This window comes from Muscardinus avellanarius (assembly GCF_963383645.1).
Source record: "Muscardinus avellanarius genome assembly, chromosome: 14".
Taxonomy (NCBI): domain Eukaryota; kingdom Metazoa; phylum Chordata; class Mammalia; order Rodentia; family Gliridae; genus Muscardinus; species Muscardinus avellanarius.
This window is the reverse complement of record NC_137800.1, coordinates 8,786,863-8,797,160: the sequence shown is the minus strand read 5'-3', so window position 1 is coordinate 8,797,160 and position 10,298 is coordinate 8,786,863.

Below are 10,298 nucleotides of genomic sequence, written 5' to 3'. Positions count from 1 at the left end.
GGTAGCCTCTGCCATCCAACCCAGTCCCTCCAGGAGGCAACACAGGTGTGTACTACTCCGCCCAGCCCCCTCTCCCCAGCAAGAGATGTCACCGTTATTTCCTAGAGCTGGAAAGTACTGGGAGGAAAAGATTGTTATGGTTATAACGGTGCTGTAGGCCTTTCCCCTCAATTCAAAGAAGATAAATTGAATCGGGAAATTAAAACTAATAGCTTGGTTACAGCTTCAAACAAATCTTTATTACAAGTTAGCAGGAAATACAAAGGGAAGAGAAAAACAGCAGCGTGCCTGACAGCCATGCTGGAAAGCCCCCAAATGGAACTCTGCTCCCCTCTCTGTCCCCAGCAGGTGGTGCCTCTTACTAAGATCAGGGGTCAATAATCTTGATTTTACCTCTGTTGTATTGGGCTGTGTTGACTGTCCATCAGCTCTGGGTGCTTTGAAGCAGCGCATGGAGTTTACCTTTCTGGGTCTCAAAGAATAAGAGGGAAATAGAGGCACATATTGCAGGCAGTGTAGCTGTGCATAATCTCTAAGAGCAAGGTATAAGGCTCTTGCTATCTTTATGGCTCTGAATTGCACCAGGAAGAGTCACTGTGTGTTGGGGTCCAGCCCTAGCAGGAGTTGAGGGTCGTGTGTTGGTGGGAGAAGAGTCGAGGCGGAGAGAGAAGACTCTGACATACGAGACCAGATGTAAGCTTCCTTAACTTTATTTAACAGCCATTTTTTAACTCTTTCATTAGTTTAAATGGTAATGGCTCCCACCGAGGGACTTCCCCTGTTCTTTCAGAACTTACAACAGGGAAAGTTAAAGAAAAACCCCCTAATCTGCGTCCTTCCGCTATTACTGCCAAAAAACAAGATCGAAACCTTTCAAGGGCAGCCCCTTTTGACTTCTTTTTTGCCCGAGGATATGGTGGTGCAGAGGTTTTTAAATATAAGGCTGCACTGTCTGACCAATCATCATCATCATTATGATAACACGCAGCAGCCTCTTCTAATTCAGCTTCTTCTGAGGGACTCAACTTATTTCCTTTTTCTGTCTCATCTGCAGAAGATGATGAAGAGGAGTCCTTAACAGAACCATAGGAAGAAGCCTTCCTTGTAAGCAAGGGCTTAGCTTCCACATCTGCTACTTTACATGCCATACAGATAGCCTCATGAGTAGGGTCAAGAGTATCTTTGAAGGCATTCCATAAAGAGAAGGCATCGACAGGTACCTTTTCAGGCCCATGATTGGTATAATATAGCTTCATTTCCTGACCTATCTTATTCCATGTTTCTAGATTTAATGTCCCTTCTTCAGGAAACCAAGGAAAACATTCTTGTAGAAAGGATAGAAACTGCCTAAGTTGCTTAGTAGAAACTGAGATACCTTTGATCCTCCTGTCTTGGTCTCCCGACCACTGGGATTACAGGCATATGCCACCATGCCCAGCTCATTCTATACATTTTTAAGGGTCCTGCCTCCTTTCTCTGTTTCCTTTAAATAAAAGAGGTTGAAAGCTGGGGTGGGGTGGTGCACATCTGTGATTTTAATACTTGGGAGGCTAAGACAGGAGATCACAGGTTCAAGGCCAGGTGGTAACTTAGTGAGACCCTGTTTCAAAAAAAAAAAAAGCTGGAGGTATAGCTCAGAGGTAAAATGCTCCCTGGCTCAATCCCCAGTACCACACGCAGGTACTCACACACGCACAAATGTAGAAGACTGATCAGGGTGACTTCGAGCATCCTTTCCACTCCTGACAGTTGATCCTCGGGAGGAGCAGCCTAGAAGCATCACGTGGAAGCAGAATAGGAACGAGGGTCCTGGGCCACGCTCCAGATCTATGGAATAGACTCTGTGTGCGAACCACATCCCTGGGTGATTCGCATAGACCTTGGAATTGGCTTTAGAAATTGCATGGATTTGGGGCCTTAGGCATTTAGTGTTTCCCCCCTAAAGACTTCAGTTCTTTCTCTCCTTTGCCTGCAGATGTCAGCAGAGAACTGACACTGGTCTTGGTCAAGAGCTGCCCCCTTCACTTGATTCCTTTTTGAAAGTTACCTTTAGCTCGTTGGCCTCATACCCAGTGAAACTGCATAGAAGTGGACTGCCACATCTGTCTCTATGTCCACACTGCAGATACTTCTAAAAAGATACAGATACTCTTTTAGAAAAGAGCTGGACAGCCGGGCATGGTGGTGCACACTTGCCCAGCATTTGGGAGGCGGAGACCAGAGGATTGGTTTGCCCACAGCCTCAGCTACTTAGCAAGGCCCTTTGGAGCTCAGTGAGACTGTTTTAAAAACAAAAAGGCTTTAAAAAAAGGTCTGGGTGTGTAGCTCAGAAGTAGAATGCTCTTGGGTTCCATTACAGAGAGAGAGAGAGAGAGAGAGAGAGAGAGAGAGAGAGAGAGAGAGAGAGAGAAAGAAGAAGAAGGAGGAGGAGGAGGAGGAGGAGGAGGAGGAGGAGGAGGAGGAGGACAGACCTGTAATCTCAGTACTTGGGAGGCTGAGAAAAGGAAGCTCACAAGTTTGAGGCCATCCTCAGCAATTTAGTGAGACCAGTAAGACCAATTTAGTGCTTCAGAATAAAAAGTTTAAAAAAGGGCTGGGGTGCAGCTCAGGAGGTGGAATGTCTCTGGGCTTAACCCCCAGAACCAAATTATAATGATAACACAAAGGCCAAAGTCTTTCATGTTATACAGGCAATATTTGTATAGCACTTTTAAGTTGGCAGACACTTTCAGCTTAACTTTCTTTTAATCCTCATAACACAAGATGTATAGGACACTCCCTCTTATTTTGTATTTTATTTGATATTGGGGATTGAATCCAGGGACATTTTACCTCTGAGCTATACCCCCAGCCCTTTTTATTTTTTATTTTGAGACAGAGTTTCACTAAATTGCTGAGGCTGACCTCAAACTTGCAATCTTCCTGTCTCAGCCTCCCAAATACTGGGGTTACAGGCATATACCACCCCCCGCCCAGCAGATACTCCCATTTATAATGAGGATTCTGAAGCCAGAGAGGTTCAGCCAGCAGGTCTTGGACCTGAGACTTGAATATCATGTTTTTGTTGTTGTTGTTGTTTTACTTTTTGGCACTGGGAATTGACCCAGGAGCATTCTACCTTTGAGCTACACCTCAACCCTATTTTATTTTTTATTTGGAAACAGGGTCTACGTTACGGAAAGCCTCACTAAGTTGCTGAGGCTGGCCAGGAACCTGTAATCTTTCTGTCTCAGCTTTCCAAGTACTGAGATAACAAGGTTGCATCATCACACCTGACTGAACCCAGGCTTTCTACTTCTATATTTCTATCAAATAAAATTTTTGATGCCAGGCGTGGTGGCACACGCTTGTAATCCCCGCGCTTGGGAGGCGGAGACAGGAGGATCGTGCAGGTTCGAAGCCAGCCTCGCTGGTTTAAGAGACCCTGTTTCCAAATAAAAATATAAAGAAACACAGGTGTCTGGGAGTGCAGTCCGGATGTAGAAGGGTTTCCAGGAACCCCCAGTACCACCAAAAAAATAAAAATAAAAATAAATAAATAAAAATTTTGTTGGTGCCATTGATTTGAAATAGACTCATGCACGGAGCCCAACAGAGCAAACCAATATGGCATTTAATCACAACAACTGAGCTTTAGTTAATTGTCGAAGGCTCTGGAACCAATGAACCAATTAAGCTGTAACCAGGAAGCGGTCTCTCTACCTGGCTTCTCTTGCCTATAAAACTGTCTACGCAAAATGGTGGTTGGCAGTCTTGCAACCCGCTCTCATTCTGAAAGCTGTGGGAGATTCTTGGATCATTTTTTGTTGTGTTTTGCTCTGCTCAGATACACTCTACTAAATTAAATTGGCTGAAGGAATTTTCCTTTCACCATTTCATAATCTTTCTATTTTACCCAATGGCCTTCACAAATTATGATACAGTTTCCACTCCCAACCAATTTTTTTTCCCCAGCAGTGCAATTCACCAGTAATAACTGATTAGATAGTGCAATTTCAAAAAAACAAAAAACAAAACAAAAAAAAAACCCCTCTGTCTGTGGTTGGGAAGCTACTTCTGGGAAAATGAAAAGTAATATTCATCCATGGATGGGGATATTTCTCCAGAAGGTAAAGTCCATCTCCAGGGCCCCCACTCCACCACCATAACGTTCAAATTCTCTCTAGTACAGAAAGGAAACAGGCTTATTTTTCCCTTCCTATTTTTCTTCTTTTCTCAGATATTAAATACCTACTGTCACAGTCCATTTGGACTGCTATAACAAACTCCCAGATGCTCGGGGCTTACAAACAACAGAAACGTATTCCTCAGCCGGGCCTGGCGGCACATCCGATCAGCCCAGTACTTGGGAGGCCGAGAAGCTGAGACAGGAAGATTGCGGGTTTGCGGCCAGCCCCAGCTACTTATCAAGCCCCTCAGCAACGTGGGGCTTGGGATTAGCTCAGAGCTAGAATGCCCTGGGTTCAATCCCCATCTCTCTCTCTCTCTCATTCTCTCTCTCTCTCTCTCTCTCTCTCTCTCTCTCTCACACACACACACACACCTTACAGTTTTGGCAGTTGGAAAATCCAAGGCCCAAACCCCTTGCACACTTGGCATTTGATGAGGGCCCTCTTCCTGGCTGATACACTCCATCCTCCCACCATGGGTACGGCATAAGTGGTGAAGGGGATGTCTATGGGCTTCTTCTTCTTCTTCTTCTTCTTCTTCTTCTTCTTCTTCTTCTTCTTCTCCTTCTCCTTCTCCTTCTCCTTCTCCTTCTCCTTCTCCTTCTCCTTCTCCTCCTCCTCCTCCTCCTCCTCCTCCTCCTCCTCCTCCTCCTCCTCCTCCTTCTTCTTCTTCTTCTTCTTCTTCTTCTTCTTCTTCTTCTTCGTACTGGGGATGGAACCCAGGGACATTCTACCTCCAAGTTACAACCCCTTGTCCTATTTTTTATTCTTTATTTTGAAACAGGGTCTCACTGAATTGCGAAGGGCCTCGCTAAGTAGCTGAGGCTGTCCGCGAACCATGATCCTCCTGTCTCAGCCTCCCGAATGCTGGGATGACAAGCGTGCGCCCACGCCCGGCTTTGTGGGCCTCTTTTGCGAGGGCACTAACACCCTCTGTGCGGGTCTTACCTCCTGACCTGCTCACCTCCCGCAGGCCCCAGTTCCCAACAGCATCACCTGGGAAGTCAGAATTTCAACATAGGAATTCGGAGAGGTGGGCAAAGCTTCAGACCACAGCTCCCAGCAGTCATCAGGTGCTGATAGCACAGGGGAGAGAGTAAGACTCAGTTCGTGCCCTCAGGGAGTTGAGAGTCTAGTGAGGAAGTCAGACAAGGGGCAAAAAGGAGTGGTAATATGGAGGGGGAGGGCGTGGTACCATGGCAACCAAGGAGGACGGCCTCACCCTAGTGTGGGGACCAGGGAGTCTCCCCTGATCAAGAGCGCCACGTTGAAGCTTAGACCTGACACAAGTGATGGTAAGGGGATGGGGGAATGAGAGGAAGAACTTCCGGGAAAGGAAGTTCCCTGTGCCAGCAGGTGGCATAGGCACTAAGTGAGCCAGGTAGGATGGGACAGAGCAGCGGAGAGTGGGCCAGGTGAAGCTAGAGAGATGGCCAAGCTCCTCCTGGGCCCACAGTGCTCGCCGCTCCAAAACTGTGGGCGATGCGTTCACCTATTTGGATATTTCAATGGCAGCCTTCTGCTCCTATTTATATCTTTCAAGAAGCCTAAAAATTAGTACTTGGATATGATTTTTTTAAATGTCTGAGTTAAGAGTCCATCTAAAAGTGGGGAGACAGGCACATTTACACCTCAGTTGTTCATCTGTGCATTCAATTCTCATCTGTATTCTTTGAGGGTTTTTGTTGTTTGTTTGTTTGGTACTGAGGATTGAACCCAGAGACATTCTACCTCCAAGCTACACTCTCAGCCCTTTTAATTTTTTTTTTTTTCGATACTGGGGATGGAACCCAGGGATATTCTACCTCCGAGCTATAGCCCTTAATTTTTTTTTCAATACTGGGGATGAAACCCAGAGATATTCCACCTCTGAGCTATAGCCCTTGCCCAATTTTTAAATTCTTTATTTGAAACAGGGTCTCACTGAGTTGCAAAGGGCCTCATTAAGTAGCTGATGCTGTCCGCGAAGTCTCAGCCTCCTGTAATGCTGGGATTACAAGTGTGTGCCGCCACACCTGGCGTTTAATTTTTATTTTGAAACAGAGTCTCCCTAAATTGCTAAGGGTCTTGCTAACTTGCTGAGACTGGTCTTGAACCTGCAATCCTCCTGTTTCAGTCTCCCAAGTGCTGTGAATACCGGTGTGTACCAACCACACCTGGCTCCTGATACATACCCTAATAATTTGTCCAGTGATTATTCTGTGTATATGAGCACACCACCTACAAATACTTTGTGCTCATACTTTTTCTTTCTCTTTTCTTACTGTGCACATCAAGATCTCTGGCTCTTTGCTAAAAGTTACCAGAGATAGCTGGCATTTTGGTCTGTTGTTATATGTACATTGCAATATTTACATTTAAGTCTGTTTGTTTCAAGTTGTTGATGGACACTTTTGTGAGAAGTTCCCTCTTGGCCTGAGTTCACAAAGGGTCTTTTTTTTTATCAATGAATATTGAATTTCTACATCTATTTAGTTAACTATATATTTTTCTCCTTTAATGTGATGACTAACATGAACAGATTTTCTAGTGTTAAACCAAGTTAGGATAAATCCGAGTTGGCACGATGTGTGATTTTTAAAAATATTTTTGCTGGATTCTATTTGGGAATGTGATATTTATGGGTTTTGCTTCTAGGTTGATGGGCAAGATGGGCCTATAATCTTTCCATCTTTGCATGTTTCTGTCTTGTTTTATTATGAAGATGATTCGAGTTTCATGACCTGAAGTGGGTGGAGTGTTTTACTCTTTCCTGTTCTCTGGAATCTTTGCGTAAGATTCGATGTGCTGCTCTTTCTCTGGAATCTTTGCGTAAGATTCGATGTGCTGCTCTTCACACGCTTGTTAGAGCACACCTTTCGAATCACCCACGCCCAGCATTTGCTTTGTAGGAAGATCCTAACTACAGATTTTATTTCCTTCAAGTTTATTGCACTATTCAAAGTGTTTTCTTGATTGTTTCGTTACTCAAAAATAATTTTGTATGCGTGTGGCTCTGTATAGAATATGGGACATACCACTACCTCAGGTACTTAGGCAACTTGTTTGGACATGCCAACGTATGGTCCAGAAAACTTCAGAAACTTGAGACAACTTGTCTGGACTTGGCAGCAACTGGCTCAGACCACCACGCCTGGGCTGCGAGTGATACCAGACCCTGGGATCATAAAGTTCCTTCTTGCATCTGATGGTTTTACATCATCAATGTATTTGTGGCTACTCACAAGTGTCTGGTATGGTTCGACAAGCCTGCCAAAGATACTTGCAGCACCTACGTTATCCTCTGAGAGAGCAACTTTTTCGGTGCGCACAGCATGCTGGGCTATTGCTTACGCCATGAGGAGTCTGCCATGCATCGGCTCTGATCCAGCGACATCGCACTGGTCAGCTGTTTTCACTGATGGAGGATTGGTGTGACTCCAGCTCCCTTGGTGCCCCAACCAACATCCAGAATCTCCTCTTCCATTCCAGGACTTGGTCTGTTATCCCCCCGCCCCCTTGCCTGTTTGTAGCTTATTACTTGCTAAGAATTTGAAGTGCTTGCGTGATGGAATTTGTATATTGTCTAGTATACTTGTTCGACATAAATTGTTAGTCCAGTAAACTTATTAGAATTGTTAGTTAGAAGTGTTAGTGTGACGTGTATCATTTCAAGTCCACTTATAAGTAATTGGTTTTGGCAAAGCAACCGCCCAGCATCCGAAACTTAACTTGGCTTAACTTTGCTTAGAGAATTTCCCAATGATTCCCTGCGTGCTATTTGAGGACCTTTGAGGACTGAATGACTTTGTGGAAAGACACAGATCGTGTGTGAGGTGAGTTACTGAGCTTAGAACCATGCAGTCATCGCTCACTGTAGGCTCTATCTAAATGTCCCACCGAAATACATTGACATAAAGCTATTTAGAATAGTGTCTTATTTTCATTTTATTCTATGCTATATCTCTCCTTTGTCCTCATTTATATTCCTAATACTTACTTGTATCTTCTCTTTCTTCTTGATCAGTTTTGCTTCAGGGTCATCAATATTATCTTTTTTTCCTTTTTGTATTGGAGAGTGAACCTAGGGGTATTCATTCTATCACCAAGCTACACCCTTAGCTTTCTTTATTTTACCTTTCTAAAAATGTTTTGTTTTGAAAAGGGGTCTTGCTAGGTTGCTGACAGTCTCACTAATTGCTGAGGCTAACCCTGAACCTGCAATCCTCCTGTCTCAGCCTCCCAAGTAGTGGGATTATAGGTGTGCACCGCCATACCCAGCTCAATATTGTCTATTTTTTATTTTTATTTTTATTTTTTTGCAGTACTGGGGATGGAAGCCAGGGACATTCTACCTCTGAGCTACACCCTCAGCCCTATTTTTCAGTCTTTATTTTAAAACATGGTCTCATTGAGTCACAAAGGGCCTCACTAAGTACCTGAGGCTGTCCTCGAACTGCAATCCTGTCTCAGCCTCCGAAATGCTGGGATTACAACCGTGCACCAATATATCCGGCCTTAATACTGTCTTTTAAAAGTTCTGGATTTCAGGCCGGGCGTAGTGTTGCACACTTGTGATCCCAGTACTTGGGAGGATGGGACAGGAGGATCGCACAGGTTCAACGTCAGCCTCAGCTACTTAGTGAGAGACCCTGTTTCTAAACAAAAATATAAAAATAGGTCTGGGAGTGTAGCTGGGAGGTAGAAATGGGTTCCATCCCCGGTGCAAAAAAAAAAAAAAAAAAAAAAAAAAGTTCTGGACTTCAGTCGGGCACGGTGGCTGAAGCACTAATCCCAGTACTTGGGAGGCTGACACAAAAGAAACACAGGTTCAAGGCCAGCATTCAGCAACTTAGCAGACCTGTCTCAAAATAAGAACCAAACAGGTCTGGGAATATAGATGTAGAAATAGAATGTCCCTGAGTTAAAAAAAAAAAGTTCTAAATTTCAGCTTTGTTCATCCAAAATTTTGTCCATTATATCGATACACCACAGCTGGTGTAAGCATTCATCTGCGGGTGGATATTTAAGCGGTTCCAATTCTTGTCTGTTACAGACAAAGCTACTCTGCATATTTGCACAAGTCTTTGTGTGAACATGTGCTTTCACTTCCCTTGGGTAAATACCTGGCGTTGGAATGGCAGGGTCCCACAGTAGTCTACGGTTCAGCCTTTTAGAAAACTCTGGAGCGCGGTGGTATCGTTTTACATTCCCAGCAGCAGCGTGTGGAGGTTCCAGTTGCTCCCCGTCCTTTCCAGCACATGACATGGTTACTATTTTTGCTTTGAACAATTCATTATTTCTTCATGGAGGTTTAAGTGCCAAGAAAAATATTGGCTGTATTTACTCCTGTGTCTACTCCTGTAGTGACCATTCCAGGCTGTCGATCTTTGGGGAGCTCCGTGTTCCCAACTAGTATCATGATGCTTCTTCATGGAGGACTTCCTTTAGCATCTCCTGCGGCGCAGTCCTGCTGGCGATGAACTCTTTCCGCTTTTCTATATCTGAAAATAATCTGTAGCTCAACTTTGCATTTGTAAGATACATTCACCGGGTTAAGAATTCTAGTCTAATAGTGTCCTTTTTTTTTTCTTTCAGCACCTGAAAGATGCTGCCCTGCTGTCTTTCAGTGTATATTCTTTTCAAAGAGACATCTGCTTTTATTGTTCTTTTTGTCATGGTTTCCCCATCTCTGGTGCATGTGTGTGCATGCGTGTACGTGTGTGTGTGTGTGTTTCTGGGGATTGAACCTGGGGCCTTGCACATGCTAGGCGAGTGCTCTACCACTGAGCCACACTCACAGGCCCCTGGCTGCTTTGGGGTCAACGGTTTTAAGCTGCTGAATTGAGCACGTGACTCTGGTTTCCCACTGGCCTCTGTAGCCTGCCACAGCCCCTTACACCGGGAAGCAGGCAGCTCACGTGGAGCCCATTGGGTTAGCCAGTTGAGCGAGTCTCTTTTCTGAAATGATCTCAGACTTATCTGAATGGAACAGATTTGGCCTTTTGTGACTGATATTGCTACTGCCTCACACAGTACCTGTTGTAGAAACTGAGAAGTTTAAAGGTAGGTCATCATTTAGTTCTGTAATATAAGTTAGCTTTTACTGGATGTGGTGGCAAACACCCGTAATCCCAGTACTTGGAAGGC